Source organism: Jaculus jaculus, chromosome 1, assembly GCF_020740685.1.
Source record: "Jaculus jaculus isolate mJacJac1 chromosome 1, mJacJac1.mat.Y.cur, whole genome shotgun sequence".
NCBI lineage: Eukaryota > Metazoa > Chordata > Mammalia > Rodentia > Dipodidae > Jaculus > Jaculus jaculus.
This window is the reverse complement of record NC_059102.1, coordinates 36,603,952-36,625,981: the sequence shown is the minus strand read 5'-3', so window position 1 is coordinate 36,625,981 and position 22,030 is coordinate 36,603,952. Positions and strand designations below refer to the sequence as shown.

Sequence of the window (22,030 nt, the reverse complement as noted above, 5' to 3'; positions counted from 1 at the left end):
CTCCTACCTCTGCCTCCCGAGTGCTGGGATTAAAGGCGTGCGCCACCACACCCGGCACTATTTATTTTTTGCCTCCCTTCCCAGCATGTTCCCTAATCTTTTAATATTCACCTATGAAAATTTCTTATATTCTGCACTACAGTTTATAAAAGTACTTCCTTCAGGAACCAGCATCTTGCTCCTTTTGCTTATATGTATCGAAGGCCTTGATGGGGTCTATGTGCCAAACCCATCAATAGCGAGCCATATACCAGTCCTTTAAATCCCTCAACATGACAGTTTCTGTAACACTCTTCTTCTCTTTATGGACATATGACTTGTTTTATCTAAGGAAAAATGTATGGACTAGGGAGATAGCTCAGTCAGTAAAGTGCTCTGCAAGCATCAGGACCTGAGTTCAATCTCCAAAACCCACATACAATGCTGAGTGTGGAAGTGTATCCCTGTAATACCAGCACTAGGGAGGCAAGACAGGTAGATCTCTGGAACTTACTGACCACCCAGTGTAGCCTAATCAGTGAGCTCCAGACCAATAAGAGATGCTGTCTCAAAAAGAAGTGGTCATCATATCTGTGAAATAACACCCAAGGCTGTTCTATGGCCTCCACAAACACATATATACACATGTATATGCCCCTACACATGTACAAACGTGCCTATACACATATGAACATGCATATGAACATGAATTCACATATACACACACACACATACATACACAGAGAAAGAGACAGAGTGAGAGAGAGAGAGAGAGAGAGAGAATATGAAGATGCTGGTCAAAGGAAGTTGAGATCTTGAAGAAGACCAGACAGAAATGGTCTCTGAAGAGAAAGCCCCTACTCTGTCCAAGGATTTTCCTACCCATTGTCTCATTGCAACCTCCTGTGGCCCATAAAAGTCCGCTACTCTCTCTGATCTCTTAAAGATGAAGATTTGAAACAGAGAGGTCTCCCTAGTTTCCCTCAGGGTCATCCTTGAATAAACCCTTTTCCTTCTGTCAGAAGAAGAAGGAGAAGGCGGGGATGAGGACATGTTACTGGGCTTGGAATGTAGCTCAATGGTAAAATACTTAACTAGTGTGCACAAGGCCTGGGGTTCAACCCTCAGGGTGCATGCATGTGTGTACATACACACACATAACATGGCATCATACATATGAGTATGATAAACACACAGCAAGAGAGATACTAAAAATTATCTTTTATTGCCAATCTATAACAAGGATACTTTGTATATCCAAAATAACATGCATCTTATTATCACACATAATATTTTTCCTATAGTAAGTGCTCACATACTATTTTGCCTAAGGAAGTTTCCAATAAATATTTGTTGGAAAATGTACAAGGCTAATTTTTAACTATTTATCAGGTATACAACAATATTGTTCATTAGAACAACAAGCATAAAAGCTCATTTGTAGAAACCACAATGGCCCAGTGCTTCATAAGCATTTCCTCTACTAATGCTTATAAACCTACAGTACAAGAACTAGTCATGTATCAGTAAATATTATTATTTTACTAGCATACAAACCCCATACAAGACTGTTACTGTTTCATGGTTGGATGTTTGTATAGCACTTTGCCTAGCCAATTTTTTTTTTTTTTTCCCAAGGTAGGGTTTCACTCTAGCTCAGGCTGACCTGGAATTTACTGTGTAATCTCAGGGTGGCCTTGAACTCACGGTGCTCCTCCTCCCTCTGCCTCCTGAGTGCTGGGATTAAAGGCGTGCGCCACCACGTCTGGTAGCCTAGCCAATTTTTTAAAAAAGAACTTTGCTTCAACCCAAGGTTTTTTTACACACTGGTTTCTATTACATATGTTTTTACAAATAACCTATTTGTCCTTTCTTTTTCTAATATGATTGAGCATTAATAGCCTAACACAAATTACATTTACGCATCCCAAAAGTTTTTAAGCCAGGTGTGGTACACCTTTAATCCCGGCACTCAGAAAACTGACATAAGCAGGATCACCATGAGTTCAAAGCCAGCCTAGTGCTATAGAATTGCAGGTCAACCTGGGATAGAGTGAGACCCTGCCTCTGGAAAAAAAAAAATATTGAATATGTTGAATATGTGTGTTTTTGTAATCTTTGCTTATGGTCTTGAAAAGTCCTATAACTGGCAATAAGATGCTTTTAATAACAGCAAGAAATAATAATAGGTTTTATTCTCTTACGTGGGCATTGAAACAGTAACAATCACAGAAATACGGAAAGACAAATTCATTTTCTCAAGGGACAGGTAATCGTTAGTTTCATGAAAACAGTCTAGTAAATAAAGTGATACCAGAAATTGATTTAGGTACTAGAAAGATTGTAATATAAAAAGAGTTATGCTATAGTAGTGTGTATTTGTAAGGTTAAAATGAACGAAACTTCTGATCACAACCATTTGAATTTAACCCTTGTTTGAAGAAAAATGCTAAATTATGAGGCTAAAATGGGCTAGAGAGGTGGGTTAGTGGTTAAGGCACTTTCCTGCAAAGCCTAAGGATGGAGGTTTAATTGCGCAGTACCCATGAAAGCCAGATGCATAATATGGCACATGTGTCTGGAGTTTGTTTGCAGTGGGTGGAGACTCTGATGTGTCCATTGTCGGTGATTATGGTGTTATATTACCCAGTCATAATCTTTAAATTACCTAGTCAATTTTGAAATAGGAGGAAGTGGGAAAGATGGATAATTACTGCCATCTTGTGGGGTTTTATCTAATTACAGGGAAAATATTTCAAACAAGCATATTGGAAAAGTGCTGAGAGTTAATTAAACCCCCATTCATATAATATAATTCAAGATATCCACCAGAGGTATAAAGTCCAATGTGTGTAAGCAAACACATGTATACTACCTGAGGTATATACAGAGCAATTTGAGTCCATTTTAAAAAGGAACATATGTGATGCTGAAGAGATGGCTTAGCAGTTAAGGCACTTGCCTGAGAAGCCTTAGGACCCAGGTTCAGTTCCCCAGTACCCACTTAAGCCATATGCACAAAGTGGTTCATGTGTCTGGAGTTCATTTGCAATGGCTAGAGGCCCTGGCATGCCCATTCCCCCCCTCTCATAAATAAAATATCTTTTAATAATAATAAAAAATATGGCAGAGGAAAAAATCATTTTTTCCAGGATCTTTAAATAAACTAACTCCTGACTATGAGTCTTCATTTTAAATATCATGAATGCACTAATCTGATCTGTAAATATTATGTTTCTTTTTTTTATTATTTATTTATTGGATGTGTGGGGAAAAAGGCAGATAGAGAGAATGGGCATGCCAGGGCCTCCAGCCACTGCAAACGAACATCAGACACATGCTCCCCTTTGTGTATCTGGCTTACGTGGGTCCTGGGGAATCAAATCAGGGTTCTTAGGCTTCACAAGCAAATGCCTTAACTGCTAAGCCATTTCCTTAGCCCATATTATGTTACTTTTTTATTTATTACTATTTTTATTAACCATATACTTTGTATGGACACATCATGTGTTGTAACCATAATTTCGCTCCTCTCTGTCCCCATTCCACTGAGAGTCCTTCTCAGTGGGATTGCTGGTATTCTCCATGGGGTTGTGGGTTATGGTTATTATGTTTCTTTTTTTTAATTCCTATACAAACAATTATTCACCTGCATATAATGCCTTATTTAGTATTTTTACAATTATTCAATGTTGACCCAAAAAATTTAAAAAACTAAGCTACTTGGCAGATATTTAACACCTAATAATGTTCAAGACAAATCTAGCAGTCTCCCTTTCTCCACATGGAAAATGTTCTAGGACCCATCTTTGGGTGCCTAAAGCCTCTGATAGTACCAAATCCTATATATACTTTTTTCCTATAGACAGATACACACATTTAATGTCATTTAAAATACTTATCATGCACTGTGGCCATAACTTTTTCAGGTTGAGTTTCACCAGTAAAACTAAGTTACTTTTTTTCTTCCTTCATAATTTTCTGCATAAGAGCTTCATTCTTATATTAACAGCTGCACTGTGATATTTCCTTGATTAAGCATAAATCATTACTTAAAGGAAATATATTATGACTTCTCTTTGACATATCTTAATTGGAAGTATCAATACACTTGCACTTTGAGGCCATTAGTAAGTAAAACAGAGTAACCTAACACAAATACAGTGATGCCACAATAGTGGATGTGGTAATTCAGATGGCTAAGTGAGTAATAACAGGTATCTTATGTAGTATAAACATGCTGAGGGGGAAAAAAAGGGGTGTTTCATGTCCTGCATGGGACAGTATTAGATCTAATTATGCCATGCAGAAAAGATACAATTTAAAACATGAATAGTCTACCACTAAAATTTTCCACCTGAGACTGTCAGATCTTGATTGACTATACATAAGTGAAAACACAGATAGATGAAGCACTATTGTGATGTATAGTGGAGATAATACTCACTGGAATAGAAATTAGTTACACAAAATATCAAGAATCAAAGAAAGAAAAAACTATAAATTTCAATTTTGACCATCTAATTATGAGTATAAGATATCATTCCCAGTAATATAACTTTTGTCAAAGATAATATGTGGATATTCTCATCTATTTCTAGTTAAGAAATAAAATAACTATAGGAAGCAGTTTAGCAATATATATGAAAAGCCCAGAAATAGTTACATTTATTAACAGACAATATAAACATAAACATTAGTAATATTTTTAAGTTGGAATCTAAATATGTAAATAAAAGAATGGTTAAATAGAGCTAGAGAGATGGCTTAGTGCTTAAGGCACTTGCCTAGAAAGCCCAAAGACCCAGGTTCAATTCCCCAGTAATATAAGCCAGATGCACAAGGTGGTGCATGCATCTGGAGGTTGTCTGCAGTGGCCGGAAGCCCTGGCTGGCCCATTATTTCTCTGTCTGGCTCTCTCTTTCTCTTTCTCTTTCTCTTTCTCTTTCTCTTTCTCTTTCTCTTTCTCTTTCTCTTCCCCTCCCTCCCTCCCTCCCTCCCCCTCAAATAAATATGAGTTCAAGGCCAACCTGAGACTATATACTGAATTCCAGGTCAGCTTGGGCTAGAGGGAACCCCCAACTTCGAAAACAAGAAAAGAAAATGACAGCATATAAATGAGCTATCTCAGGAAAATGCTACAAGAAAATGACATACAGAAAGGTAGGATGGTTTTGGACTCTGAGACCAAGTATATTCTAATAACATGTTGACCCAGGTAAGGGTTGTAAAGGAGCGCATATTTTTCATAATAACCAAGGCTTTTATTCTTTTCCTAAGGGACTATATTTAGCTCTGAAAGATCCTTAATTTGTAAATAAAATCCAGGTTTAAAATTTGTAAGTGAAAAGTGAGTGTTCTTCTATTAAATATTGTGGCTCATTAGAATAGCCAAGAAACTAATTTTTGAGTGGTAGGTTTTGCAAATTCAAATTTAATATATGGAAGAACCTCATAAGTAAGTATGAATGCCCAATGTACAGAAGACAGAAGCATTTAATAATTTTCAGCTTTGTCCCATATGGGGCTACCCAGGACTCTTTCATTATAGGAACTCAAAATATGACAAACAAAACCCATGGGAAACACAAAATGTGTTCCTCCTCCCTCAGATATTGGCAAGTCACCAGGAGAGACAGACTAAATAAAATCTCTATTTGCATATTGCTGTCAGGGACTACACAAAGTAAATAAAACAGTCGTGACTTTCTTGAAATATCCCATACCCTGTAGATGAAAATTCACACTGGAACATATTTTCAAGTTGATGTCAGAGGAGATGTACAGGCCCTCGCAACATACACTTTAGAAGCAACTTCTAGTAACCCAAAGCTGAGGGTCTGTGCACAGACTCTGTGCCTGCAAGTCTAGGAGAGCTAGGTTCTTGACTGGCTTTGACAGTAACTGTGATGTGGCTTTAGGCAAGTCTCTTCAATTTTCTAGAATAAAACATCTTCAAATTACTTGAAATTTATGAAGTATGCTGTGAAAATCCCAAATTTATCCTAAGGAAGGTAATCAGCTTTGATAGGCTGGAACTCAGGAAAGAGGAGAGACTGCAAAGAGCCAGATAATTGGATTAGATGTAGACAATAATGGGGGCGGGGGTTAAAAGGGAAGTTTATCTAGAAAAAGAAGGGTGTTGCAGTTACATTCTCATTGCTGGAACAGTCAACCAGAAACAGCTTATAGGAAGAACATGTTAATTTCAGGCTTACAGTTTCAAGGGGAAGTTTATAATTGGAGAAGTTGTCTCACTTCATCACACATCCACAGCATAGAGAAAAAACTGCAGTGCCAGCAGTCTCTGAACACACAATAGGCTAAAGACCTGCCCTTAGTGATGCTCCTCCTCCAACGGGGATCCACAGTAGGAACTTTAATCAAAAAAAGCTGTGGAGTTTAGTGGTGAACACTTTTAATCCCAGCACTTGGAAGGCAAAAGGAGGAAGATCACTGTGAATTCAAGGCCAGCCTGGGCTAAAGTGAGACCCTACTTCAACAAACTCAAAATCCAACCAACCAACAAAAACAAAACAAAAAAAGCTAAGTTGCTTGCTTTGGCAGCATATATACTAAAATTAGAATGCTACAGAGATTAGCATGGCCCTTGCACAAGGATGACATGCAAATTTGTGAACCATTCCATACTTTTTGATCATATTTACAGTGGCTCAATTCACAACAGCTAAGAACTGGAATCAACCCAGATGCAAATCTTTAAACAATTGAATAATGAAGATGTAATACATATACACAATGGAATTCTACTTTGCAGTGAGGAAAAAATGATACAATGAAATTTGTAGGAAAATGAACGAACTTGAAACAAATCATGAACAAGCACAGAAAGACAAATGTTGCATGTTCTCCCTCATCTGTGATTCCTAACTTGGATAAGCTTGAATTGCAGGCATACCTAACATGTAACTCAAGGGACAGATAATACAGATGGAAGTGTTTGGGGGAAGGAAAATGGGAAAGCAAAGGGAGATACACACACACCAAAAAAAAAAAAATCAAAAATAAAACCTTTCTGATGGATAGCAGAATAAAAGATATAACCCTCAACAGGAGCATAAAAGATTATCTGGTAAGAAGTGCTCTAGAAATGACTCAGTGGGTAAGGTGCTTGCCTGTGAAATCTAAGGGCCCAGGTTCAATTCCCCAGTACCCATGTTAGGCCAGATGCACAAGGTAGCACATGCATATGAAGTTTGTTTGAAGTGGCTGGAGATCCTGAAGCACCCATTCTGTCTATCTGCCTCTCTCTCTAAAATAAATAAATAAAATTTTAAAAAGAAAGGCCCTAGAGGGTATGGAATGAAGCCTAACCATAAAATATTTGGTTCTGGCTTCTAACTCCCAGACCAGAAATTGTTTACAACACACATTGATTTGTTGATCAGAGAGACCTATGAGGTCCCCAAAACAAGAAAGGCTTTTGTCAAAGCACTTGATTATCTATGAGGTCAAAGGTAAAACCCCACTGCTGAATACGCCACATGCCCACATGCTGTCAATATAGAATATCAAGAGATCCAGTTGGAATCTGGAAGGAAGCCAGTTCCCACAGGGTCTGCCCATACAGTGCTGGAAAGTGCTACATGTGCTGCTGGTGGAAAATGGCCAACAACTTGTGTGCCAGAGGGGACACTGCTATAAGAAGGCAACCAGCCTAACAAGATGCACACACTTGTGCAATGGTGGCACCCAGCCTAGGTGGGCAACCAATGGCTCTCTGATTGGCTAACAGATCTCCTCAGTGGAAAGAAATAGCTGGAAATGGGAAACGAGTCATAATCCTATAGTGACCAAGATCATGAACTTTAATGAGGAGCTCCCACTAGTCTTTGGCCACAGGAGAGGATACACCCATCAAAATCTGTCTTAATTAGCAATGCCATTAAATTAAATTTCATTTAATCCCACTTAACCTATGTTGACCTTATTTTCCACTGGATAATCTGTTTTTCTTTTTCAGAAAGCAGCAAGAACCAAGGAGATAAACCACCCCTCACACATCAGCCAGGGCCCAGGTGAAACCACAGAGGAACTGGTAAGATGAGCAAAAATGCTGCTTGCACAGTAAGTCTAACAACCAATGCCAATGTGATGGAGACAGACACTGAGGATGCTCAAAACATCCCAAAGCATAAATCCAGAAGCTACTGAAAGTAAACAATAAAGCAGATTTAAAACATGTGCATCATAGCTCAGAGAATTTTATAGGAGAGGGGGAAAAAAGATTAAAAGAGCCACAGAGTGGAAGGGAATGTCCAGAGGAATTGCATCCCCTTTACAATGACTGACCATCACTCTCACATCCCAAGGGGAATACCAGCAATCCCACTGAAGAGGGGCCACAGCAAAATAGGGACAGATAGGAGGAAAATGACAGTACTAACACATTATTTGTCCCTACAAAGTTTCCACTTAATACATTTAAACAACCATAAGGCTATGGGGGAGGGCATTTACATTCAAACTACCATAAGTCTTTAAACACATCTAATATACTACTGTGAATATCTAACACCTGTAGTCAGTAAGGCCTCAAATGGCCTTAGTTATACAGGAAACTAACAACATGGACATCTAATTTTCATATGCATTCCCAAATCTCAACTAACTAATGATTACAACAACTTTTTTTCAACACCTTTCATCAGAATAGTTGAAAAACAACTTTTACCGTTCCTTTCTCTGAGATTAAAGAATACTGACACAGCTAAACTTTAACATGTAAAAGCACACCTTCAAACAAATGCAAAAACACTTTCGCTCTGTCCACTGCTTATTAATCTGTAACATAGCCCACACTTTCTGACACCCTTTATTAAATTAATTTAGTATGCCTGTCTCATGTCACAACAGTATAGCCCATTTGTTAAAATTCTAGCTCTAGATTCAAATACAAACTTCTATATGGATTAGTCCTGTGACCAGAACCAGACATTTAAATTCTCTGAGCCTCAATTTATTTACTAAATGGATTCCATTCTTTCATTCTCAGATATTCACTGCATGAGGTACAGTTCTATATACAATAGAGAATAATGAAATATGTAAAGTTCTTTCCTAAGTCACTTACAATGAGGTGACAGGCAATACAAATTAAAATAAATAAATGCTACCAAAAAACATGGCAAAGTGATATGAGTGAAAGGAGAGACAGCAGCCTCTTTAGGGGCTAGGGACCAAATCTAGAGCCTTGTACATGACAGGCAAGTACTCTGCCAACTGAGCTACATTGCCAGCCCATAAGACAATCTTTTGAGGAGGTGATCTTTAAGAATAAAACATCAAGAAGTAATAATTGAAAGAAATGAAGATGCAAATGTCTTATGGTAGTTACTATTTGACATATGAGGAAGAAGAAAACCCCATGTCCCAGAGGGTTGTGAATTTATAGAGAGAAGAGTAAGAGATTTGACTGAATGTTAACACAAAATGTTGAACATCTCACATTTTTTAATTTTTTTATTTTTATTTATTTATTTGAGGGAGAGAGGGGAAGAAGGAAAGAGAATGGATATGCCAGGGTCTTCAGCTGCTGCAAACTCCAAATGTATGTGCCATTTTGTGCATCTGGCTTGTGTGGGTCCTTATGAATCAAACCTGAGTCCTTTGGCTTTGCAATCAAACACCTTAACTGCTAAGTCATCTCTCTATCCCTCTCATATTCTTTTTTAAGAAAGTATTTTTAAAAAATCTGTCCTTATCTGTATCAAAAGTTTTAAGATTCTTGGATCTGCTTCATTCTCTCAATTCTCATAGAAGTACAGCACATATTAGCTTTGAAGCTATCGTTCATAAAAATGAACTATTTGAAAAATTTCAGAGTGCAAGAAAAGGAAACTGTTCTATAATAACAGGCTATGCACTATACTTTATTTGAGGGGCAATATATAGCATACTGTGAAAAGTGTGTATCTGGAAGCTAGGTTGCTTGGGTTCAATCCTGACCCTAGCATTTGATCAAATCAGCATGTATAGGATGATGATAATAGTACCTGTCTTATGAATTACCATAAGGAATAACAGTTAATAAACATAGATTAGAATAATTAATTATAAACGTATAATAAGTGAATTAGTGACATTACATATGAGTTATATTTTCATAATTACCATATACAATAAAGTATTATATTAATACTACCCAAAAAATGGCCAATTAACTCTACTACCTACTTAGGGACATCTGAAAACATAATATTGTTCTGGTTTTGGTCATTATAAAAGTGCAATTTATAAAAACATAATCAATAATTATTGCTTTGTCCTGCAAAGTAACCTACAACCTACATTTTTCTATTCATGATTACTTTATTTAATAATTTATTGCTGTTGTAATATTTGAGTTATTCTTTATCTTATGAAAAATGTTATTCTTGAGAAGTAGCTAAGTAACATAAGGTCTGAATTTTTTTCTTCATCCTTTTATCATTTTTTATGTACTTATTTGAGAGTGAGAGAGAGTGAAAGAAAGACGCAGAGAGAAAGAGAGAGAATGAATGGGTATGCCAGGGCCTCCAGCCATTGCAAATGAACCCCAGAAGCATGCACCCCTTTGTGCATCTGGTTTACGTGTGTGCTGGGGAATTGAACCGAGGTCCTTTGGCTTTGCAGGCAAACACTAAAAACTGCTAAGCCATCTCTCTAGCCCCCCTTTTATAATTTTGTATAATAAATCTTATAACTGTACTAGATTTTTATTTAAAGAGACTTGTCTTACTTAAATTGAGATTGACAAATAAGGAATAGATTGAACAAGATCCTGTTTTGGGATCCTGGGTAGACACAAACACAGATCTGGTCACCCCAGATAAGGCTCAGATGGCAAACCAAAGTACAATTACATTAAAACCAGTTTGGTGAACCAATGAGTTTGCTGGGGCAAAAGAGAGAACAGATGGAGGGATTGCTTATAGGAGCATGGATGACTCAAAGGCAACTGCATCAATGAAAAGCCCATCCCAGCACAGGTGATAACTCAGGGAAACTGCATCTCTGGAGCACACCGCCCAGCCTACAAGCAGCTTGGCACAGCAAGTAGGAAAATTTCATCTCAGAATACTTGGCCTTTATAGATAACCTTATGGATGGATCTTTCAACCTTTTCTCCAGATTTGCTGATTTCCTGATTCCCTCCTCCCTTCAGGAGGGAATGTTTCTTCAATTCAGAGAAAATTTCTATACAACATCAGACAGAATCTGCCCCTCAACAGTTGTTAACTACTCCTATAGCTTTGGGGAGTTGTCTGTGGACTTTTAAGTTTCAGCTCTCACAGTTGGTTTCTAGACTTCTGAAGGGAAGAGAGAATATTTCAATTTGGGGGAATTCCCTATACAACAGGTCCTGTATACTAGAACTGTCCAACTCACACACTCATGGGCCCCATGTAGCCAAATATAACTATAAATGTGGCCCAAACAAAATTGTAAAGTTACTAAAAATATTATGAGTGGAGGCTGGAGAGATGGATAAGCAGTTAAGGTGCTTCCCTATAAAGCCTAAGGACCCAGGTTTGATTCCTCAGTATCCACATAAGCCAAATGTGCAAGGCAGCACATGTGTCTGGAGTTCACTTGCAGTGGCTAGAGGCCCTGGCATACCCATTCTCATATTCTCATTCATTCTCTCTGTCTCTGTCTCTCTCTCTCTCTCTCTCTCTCTCTCAACTAACTAATACAGCATTTAAATTTATATATATACTGAGAATTTTGTGATTTTTTGTAACTAGATTTCATGATTCTCAAGTATCATCTTTGTAGATGTTTGGCATCATGTTGTAATGTTACACAAAATAAACACATATGTTCTCACTATTTATAAAAATGTATGGCTTCAGTTTTACAGGGGTATGCAGTGTCCATTGTGATCTCTTCCAAGGAGACAGCGGAATTGGTACCATTATAGCTACATAGAAAGTGAAACACAGTGATTACCAATAATGTTTTAACTTACTATTACAAATGATAGGTGCTACTAGTCATGGTGGTGCATGCTTTTAATCCCTGCATTCAAGAGGCTGAAGAAGGTGGATCACCATAAGCTCAAGGCCAGCCTGGGCTACAGCATGAGTTCCAGGTTAACCTGGAATACAGTGAGACTCTGTCTCAAAACCAAAAAAGGTAGGTGTTGATGTTATTTTAGAAAACAGGTATTTTTATTTGATTATGAAAGGTGCTTCCATGCCTCAGCTATACCTCACACATTGCATACTATTCTTTACAATCCCCACTTCAAACTGCATCAAGAACTGAGATGTGGAAGAGCTCAACTCTGACTTTTCCTTGTCAATTAGTTCAGTCCCTTAGGTATTATTATCTATTACTGTTTGATAATCCCACCGCAGTTTCAACAAGTCTCAGATGAAAACAAAACTCAAGAAAAAAAAAAAAAAAAAACGAACAGGTGTGGAAGCAGGCCCCTGGGTCCCCAACTCCAAGATCCCCTGCTCTTGTGGGTGCACATGCAGAATGTGTAGGCCAAAGCTCCTGGTACAGTTCATTCCCCATCTCCAAGTTCCCTGGTCCTGGTACCTGTTCTGCTGACTTGGGACAGTCTGAACCCAGCGGGCATGCTACAGGAACAGGCCTTTTGATCCAGATTCCTCATTGACCAGTACCTGGGTCCCTAAATCCTTATTGCCCTGAGCCAGAGGGCGCATGGGCCACTGTGGGAGCTGGCCTCTTGACCAACTCCCCAGCTTCTTGGGTCCTGGTTCCCCAACCCCTGATTCCCCTGTGCTAAAGAATGCTCCAAAATAGAGTGAGTAGGCCTGAGCTCCCAATTCCCCACTTCCCAGGACCCCAGTTACATTTCATGAACTTTCAATCTCCACAATCTGCACATCTGTGGTTATAACACCATTCTCCTCCAATTTGGTTCACATTTAAAACAGAACACTCAAAGTGCTATACAGAACACTCAAATGGTTCCTCAGCCAAATTCTATCAAACCTTCATTGAAAAGTTGAAACCTATTTTTCTAAAACTTCTTCACATATTAGAAAACAGGCGGGCTGGAGAGATGGCTTAGCAGTTAAGCGCTTGCCTGTGAAGCCTAAGGACCCTGGTTCGAGGCTCAGTTCCCCAAGTCCCACGTTAGCCAGATGTACAAGGGGGCGCACGCGTCTGGAATTCGTTTGCAGTGGCTGGAAGCCCTGGCAAGCCCATTCTCTCTCTCTCCCTCTATCTGTCTTTCTCTCTATGTCTGTCACTCTCAAATAAATAAATAAAAAATGAACAAAAAATTTAAAAAAAAAAAAAGAAAAGAGGGAAAGAGGGAACTCTCCTCAACTCCTTTTATGATACTAGCATCACCCTAATACCAAAAAGTATCACCCTAATACCAAAACAAGACAGAGATACAAGAAAATAAAATGATAGGTCTATATTCCTAAAGAACTTACATGCAAAGACCCTGAACAAAATCCTTGCAAACCAAATCCAACAACACATCAAAAGTGTTATCCACCTGGATCAAGCAGAATTCATCTCAGAATGCAGGGATGGTTCAACATATGGAAATCTGTCAACATAATACACCACATAATAAACTTAATTACAAGAACCACATGATCATTTCAAAATATACAGAGAAGGCCTTTGACAAAATATAACATCACTTCATGATCAAAATGCTGGAGAGAATAGGCATGGGCAGTTTATATCTCAACACAATAAAAGGGATACAAACTGGAAAAGAAGAAATCAAGTTAGCCCTACTTGCAGATGACATGATCCTACACATAAGTAACCTGAAAGACTACCATAAAACTTTTAAAGATGATTAATTCATTCTTTCATTAAAGTGGTAGGATAAAAAATTAACACACAAGCTGGTTGTGGTGGCACATGTCTTTAATCCCAGCACATGGGAGGCAGAGGTAGGAGGACAGCTGTGAGTTCAAGGACACCCTGAGACTACATAGTGAATTCTAGGTCAGCCTCCGCTTCAGTGAGACCCTATTTTGAAAAACAAGAAAAAAGATCAGTAGCATTCCTATATGCAAAAGACAAATATACAGACAAAGAAATCAGCCAGGCTATCCCATTTTCAATAGCCCAAAAAAAATCAAATACTTTGGAATAACACTAACCAAGAATGTTAAAAACCTATGTAATGAAAACATAAAAACACTCAAGAAAGAAATCAAGGACTACTTGAGAAGATGGAAAAACCTCCCATACTCCTGGATAGGTAGAAATAATATTGTAAAAATTTCAATTCTCCCAAAAGCAATGTATATTGATTCAACACAGTACCAGTAAAAATCCCAGCACCATTCTTCACAAAGATAGAAAAAAATAATTTCAAAATTAATATGGATTGCAGAAGACTCTGCATATCCAAAAATACCCTCAGCAATAAACACCTATGGAGATATCACCATACTGGATCTAAAGCTATACTACAAAGCCATAGTAACAAAAACAGCATGTTCCTGACATAAAAACAGACACACACCAATGGAACAGAACTGAAGACCCAGCTCTTAGTTCAAGTAACTATAGCTACTTTGTCTTTGACACAAAGATGCCAACAACATACACTGGAGAAAAGACAACAAATGGTGCTGGACAAATTAGATAACCACATGTAGGAAAAACTAAAGTAAACTCACTCCTCTCACCATGCACAAAAATAAACTCCAAATGGATTAAAGACCTCAATATAAGACCTGAAATTCTCAAAGTACTTGATGAAAACATAGGGAAAACTCTCCATAATATAGGGATGGGAAAAGAGATCCTGAACAATGTACCAAGAAATTAAACAAACACTGTTAGGAGCCGTGCAGACGCTATTACAAGTTGGCGCCGGTTTCTGGCCTCTTATTGGTCACAGCTGGTGTAAATCAAGCACAGTGCGCATGCTCCAACCCGTCGTGGGCCGATGCTAATGAGGCATCCAGAAAGTAACCAATCACTGGTGGCCACATATCCGCAGTTGACCAATCATTTGTGGGTAAGCGGCCTAAAACCCTATATAAACAGTTGCCTTTCGTGGTTCTGGGTCTTCGCGTCTTCGCATCTAGCAGCTTGACAGTCCCCAATAAAGTGTGTTCAGAAGAATCCTGATTGTGGCGTCCTCCTTGCTGGTGAGGCGGGCGTGACAAAACACTCAACCAGTGGGATCTCATGAAGCTAAATGCTTTTGTACAAACATACTGTAAACAGCCAACAGACTGCCCACAGAACAGGAGAAAATCTTTACCAGCTATACCACTGACAGAAGCCTAATATCTAGAATCTAGAAAGAATTCCAAAAGCTAAGCAATAAAAAAAAAAAAAATCAAACACACACACACACACACACACACACACACACACAAATCAAACAATCCATGCAAACAAATGAGGCAGAGAACTGAATAGGAAATTCTCAAAGGAAAAAATAAAAATGGCTAATACTCACCTAAGAAAACTTTTAACTTCCTTAACCATCAGGGAAATGCAAATTAAAACAACTATGAGATTCTACCGTACTCCAGAAAGGATGACAATCATTAAAAATCAAATGACAATAAATGCTGGCAAGGATATGAGGAAACAGGAATCCTTATTCACTGCTAGTGTGAGTACAAACATGTACAACCACTATGGGAATCAATATTAAAACTCTTGAAAAAAGATGAAAATTGAACTAACAACTGACCCAGCCATTCCTGTACTGGGCATCTACCCTAAAGGCTCCTCTACTCACTGCAGAGATATTTGCTCAATCATGTTTATAGCTGCTTAATTCACAATACCTAAAAACTGGAATCAATCCAGTTGTCCATCCCTCAACCAATAGATAATGAAGATGTGTGTGTATGTGCATATATATTACACACACACACACACACAATGGAATTCTACTCAGCACTAAGGAAAAATGATATAATGAGATTTGTAGTAAAATGGACAGAATTGAAACAGATCTTACTAAGCAAACTCACACAGAAAAGCACAGAAAGACAAATGTTACATGTACTCCCTCATCTGCAGTTCCTAATCTGGAACAGTTTGAGTTGCAGGCATACCTGACAGACAACTCAAGGAACAGATAAGAGGGAAGGAAGGGTTTGGGGTGTGGAGAATGGGAGGGGAAAAGGCTATATACACAAAATCAAATCACAATGAATTGGTAACATAGAAACAGACTAAAAGATATAATACTCAATAGAAGCATGGACAGATCGTCTGGTAAGAAGGGCCTGAGAGAGGGTGGGATGAAGCCTAACCCTAAAACATTTGGCTCTGGCTAGTAGCTCCTAGTACCAGAAATTGGTTATAGTCCAGACTAAGCTGTTAATTGGAGAGACCTTCGAGGTCCCCAAAACAAGACAGGCTTCTGTCAAAGCTCTTCATTACCCACCTGAGGTAAAATGTCCCAATGGCTGAAGGTACCACAAACTGCAAGTACAGAATATCAAAAGATCTACCTTAATGTGAAAGGAACCCAGCTCCCAGATGGTTATCCTGTATAGTGCTGCAAAGTGCTATATGAGCTGCTGGGGAAAAATGGCCAACAATGTCATGAGCAAGCAGGGGACACTGCTAAATTAAAAAAACCAACCTAACAAGATGTACACACCTGTGCAATAGTGGCACACAGCCTAGGTAGGTAACCAATGGCTCTTTGATTGGCTATGATATCTACTCAATAGAAAGAAACCCAAAACTGGAACTAGGAACCAAGTCAGAGCCCTATGGAAACCAAAATAATAGACTGCAATGAGAAGCTCCCACTCACTTTCATTCCAAAAGTGAAGCTACACTCATCAAAATCTCTATGAATTATCTCCTTTAACCTATCCTGATCTCACTCTCCATTGGAGAAACTGTCCTTGTTTTTCAGAAAGCAACGAGCACCAAGGACAGCCATAATGTGCAAACAAGACAAGGATAGCTGACTCTTTCACAGATGAACCACCCCTCACACAGCACCAGAGCCTAGGTGAAACCACAGAGGAACTGGAGAGATGAGCAAGTGTGCTGCTTTCACAGCAAGGCTGATAACTTGGGCCAGGGTGATGCAGACAGATATTTAGAATTCTCAAAATACACCAAAGTAGAAGTCCAGAAGCTGATGGGAATTCAATACTAAAGCAGAATTAAAGCACACCCACCAAGGCTTAGGGAAGTTAAAAAAAAAAGGGGGGGTTGGAAAGAACGTAAGAGCCACAGGGTGGAAAGCACCATCCAGTGACACAGCCCTCCCCACAATGAGAGACTGCTGCTCTCACAACTCATAACATACAACTACATGGCAAATAACAGCAATCACACTGAAGAGGGCCCGCAGTGGAATGAGAGCAGGGAGGAGGGAAATAATGTCAACAACATATGATGTGTACATACAAATTTTCTATTAATTAAAAAAATAAGATGGCTAAAATGAGGTCAAATTTTGAAAATGTTTTATATCAAATAATATATGATATGGAAAACAAAATTTGTGTCAGAAGCTGACAAGGAAAGCTGGCTTACATATTTAGCATTTTAATGGATTTAACCACACATTTAAATGAGTTAAACATATTTTTCCAAGGTGAAAATCCAGTTTCTCAATATGTTTCAAATCATAACAATAGTCCCAATGAAACTGAAATTATGGTAATCTTAAATTAAGGCAAACAAGTTTATGTATTTCAACACATTGGCCAAACACAGTCCTGTGAGCAGTGGAAAAATATGTAGCCTTACTTTTAAATATAACACAAGTATTTGGAAGCAGTTTTCAATATTTCAAGGAAAATAATATTTTAGTATATCTTCTAATCCATCATCACTTGATACAAATATGTTACCTGCTAATTTTCAAATGGAATGAATAGAATTACTACAATCTGAAATTCAACTCAAAATTTTGTTTTAATAATTTTAATTATTGTTTTAAATTTGTTTTATAGGTCCTGTCTTTCCAGAGACAAATAATCTTAATCATTTTACAATAATGTTATTATTTGTATAACCACTTTTGGTGACACCTACATTTGTGAGCAGTAACTTTCAAAAATGACACACACTAAGCAAAATTAGAAACAAAATACCTGAGGGGTTGGGAAGATAGCTCCATAGTTAAATGTGCTTGTTTGCAAAGCTTGTCAGATTGGACTGAATTCCCCAGCCATATAAATCCAGACTAAAGAAATGATGCAATATCTGGCATTTCACTTGCAGTGGTAAGATACGCTGCAGTGCTCAAACATCCACACACATGCATGCACATACACATACAAATAAATTTGTTTTTTAAAAATGTATTGGCATCATAAGAACTCACTGGAAACTGTAAGTACTTCCATCCAACCAGATATAATGAACAAATTTCTTAAATGCAATGTCAAATACCTCACTAGTTGTATGTTGCCCTCTTTTCTTATACATGTATAATTAAAAAAAAAAATCAGGGCTATAGATTTGGTTTAGTGGTTGAGGCACTTGCCTATGAAGCCAAAGAACCCAGGTTCAATTCCCCAGTACCTATGTAAGCCAGATGCACAAGGTGGCACTTGTGTCTGGAGTTTGTTTGTAATGGCTAGACGCACTGTCATGCCTATATATTTTTTTTCTCTCTCTCTCTATCTCTCTCTCCCTATCTCTCTATCTCTCTATCTCTATCTCTCTTTCTCTCCCTCCAGTAAATGTTTTTTTAAAAAATCAATGAAATTTTATTACTGACATATCTTCATTTTCCTCAATTATTTTTTAATTTGTATTTTAATTTATTTAACAGTATTGAGGATTGAACCTGAGGCCTTGTGTATGCTAGGCACATACTCCGTCACTGAGCTACATCCCCTATTCAATTATTTTGAAAGACTCTCTGAACTTGGCACCACAAAATGAGGATTATTATGCGAGGACTGTTTGGCTTATCTGCAATGGTGGACATCACAAAAATTATATGTAGGCTTTTTCTTTCCTCATCAGCTTTCTTTAGTGTGTGTATATTGAATATGTGGCCCAAAACAATTCATCCAATGTGGACCAGATATGTCAAAAGGTTAGATACCTCTTCAATGTAGATTACAGTGCAGAGTTTAGATTTTATTCTAAATGTACTAGAAAGTGATTTAATAGTTTAACATGACTACCATAACTTTGTGACAGTTTTAGAAGTTCTCATTGGTCCTGTCTAAAAAATGGAGCACAGGAAGATAAGAATTCAAATGGGGAGATCAGCACATCATATGAAAATTACTGAGTTCAAACTAGAGTAAAAGCAACAAAGATAGCAAGATGTACACTGAAATGAGATATATTTTGGAAATAGATGCAAAAAACACTGGTTGATGGAGTAAGGCAATAACGAATATTACTTAACCTCACAATTTCTATAAAGATTAAATTATTGGACATGATGTTATGCATTTCTTTTCTCAACAAATGAAGGCTTCCATTATTATTTTATTTATATCTCTATAGGGCTAAAAATTATGCCTTGTAAATTCTGTTTAGTAAATGGCTGTTTTAAAATGAAACTTTAAAAACTTTATTTTTTCAAAAAGTTTCTATTTGCCTTGAAGGCTATTTAATATTTTGTAGTTTATCCTTCTCATTGGATACTAAATCATATAATAAATATCTACACATTAAAATATTCAAAGTGTTCAACATTAAAACCATGATTTTTTCATTTCTTCTTTGGAAATGGGTGAACAATTTGGAATCTTTTGAGGAACTAAAGAATGAAAAGATTAAATATATAATTTCCTAGAAACACATAAACTATAAACTAATTCAAGAAGAAATAAACATTTAAGTAAAACTGAAACTAGGAGATTACATCAATAATAAAAACCCTTTCAACAAAGAAACCAGATACCTTCACTGGGAGTTCTACAAATTCTACCACTAATCCTTCCAAAAAATTGAACAGGAAAGAATACTTACTAACTCAATTCTATCCAATAAGCATTACCCATTAACAGAAGACAGACATCACAAAAAAAACCACACACTTTGAAAATAAAAGGTAAAAAAATATCCGCAAGAATCCACTAGCAAACTGAGTTTAATAGCATATTATAAAAATTATTCACCATGAGCAAGTAATACCTTAGGAATGTAAAGATAGTTCGATACACTTATGAATCAATGTAATATATCACATTAACCAAATGAGGGGGAAGTAAACACCTTGATAGAGAAAAGACATTTGAAAAAAAATCTAATATTCATGATTTTTAAAATTATAAATCAAAATTAAAAGAAATTCCTTAAAATCATAAAAGTTACATATGAAAAACCCTCAGCTAAGATCATTCTCAATGCTGAAAAACAGGAATGTTTTCTTAAGAACTATGATCAGTAAATAAATCAACCAAAGCCAGTAAATGTTTCTGCCAGTTCTAGTATCAGAAATTTTAACCAGGGAATTAGGCAGGAACAAAATTGGAAAGACAAAAAAAATTATCACTATTCACCAATGACAACATTGTATAAACTGGGCATGGTAGTTTATTCCTTTAATCCCAAAACTTGGCTGAAGTAAGAGAATCACTGTGAGTTTGAGGTCACCCTGGAATACAGCCTAGGCTAGAATAAGGCCCTGCCTCAAAAATAAAATAAACAACAACAACAAAAAAAGTCTAGTATGTAGAATCCTAAAAAACACACATACAAACATACCAATACAAATGAATTCAGGTTAACAGTGAAATATATTAAGCCACTTATACAGAAATATGCACTAACAACATAGGAATATATACTAACAACAATCAATCTGCAAACAAAATGAAGCAAAATTCTATTCACAATGCCATCAGAAAAAATAAAATACTTAAGAATAAATTGGAAGTTGTGCACAGATTCTTACTACTGAGCCTGCCTGCTTCTCTGAGTTGTAACTCAGAAACACAAACCTTTTCTCTCTTTTTTTTTTTTTTTTTCCTTTCTTTCTCTCATTTAGATACCAGCCAAAATCCTTACCATGGCTTGACCTAACACTCTGGGGTTTCTCACTTTTTTCTCAATAAGTCTCCTTCAAAAAAAAAAAAAAAAAAAAAAAGTAAGTGTAGCCAGAGAGCTATAACTTAAACACTGAAAACTATGAGACACTGCTACAGTAAATTAAAGAACTAAACAAATGAAAAATACATGTTCAGCACCTGGAAAACTCAATATTGTTAATATGACAGTATCATAAAAAGCAATGTACATATTGAATGAAATTCTCATCAAAATCCCAGTGGCACTTTTTGTAGAAATGGAAAATTTCTTGCTAAAGTCTATTTGGAAGAAAAGAAACCCTAAAAAGCCAAAATAATAACAAAATCGGAGGACTTGAATTTACTGATTCAAAACTTACTACAAAAGAATAATAACCAAAAATGTATGTACTTCTATCTAAAGAGACATATTGACAAAGGAAATTGCATTGAGACTCCAGTAATAGAGATAGGGAGATGAATGCTGCTGCTCATCCAATTCTCTCCTTCTTTTATACTCCACAACCCCAACCCATGGAAGGCTGTCACCCACAGTTAAGGAAGGTATTATCACCTTAATTAATCTTCAAGATAATTACTTACAGACATGCAGAGAACTATATAATGCTTCTCAGGTGACTCTAGATTCTGTTAAGTCGACAATCAGTATAAACTACCATAAGTGGTAAATGTACTAGTTACTTTTGCATAGCTATGATAAAATATCTGACAGAACATCATCAAAGGAAGGATACATTTGTACTCACACTTTCAGAAAATTTAATCCACTTGCTTACAAACCCTGCTGGCCTAGGTTCTGTTCCCCTAATATCCATATAAAACCAGATACAATGTGGTACATCCACATGGTAACGGTTCTGGAGGCATGAGAAATACAAACTTGAAAAGGTCATGAAATATTTCACCACAGTTCCAGATAGCCACTGAAGCCAGGCAATGAGTGGCAGGGTCACAGTCCCTATAAGAAAACCCTGAGATCCCCTACATAAAGCTATGAAGATGAACCCTAACTTTCAACAGAGACCACAGGATTTGGAGTTGCCAGAACCATAGGATGTCTGTGAAGGAAAGCAACAGGCTCAGAGAGG

At 37.2% G+C, this 22,030-nt stretch overlaps 1 pseudogene; it reads left to right on the top strand.

Annotated features, from left to right (window-relative positions):
* The first annotated feature begins 6,534 nt into the window (after window positions 1-6,534).
* LOC123458253 lies at window positions 6,535-6,634 on the top strand (annotated as a pseudogene).
* The last annotated feature ends 15,396 nt before the right edge of the window (window positions 6,635-22,030 follow it).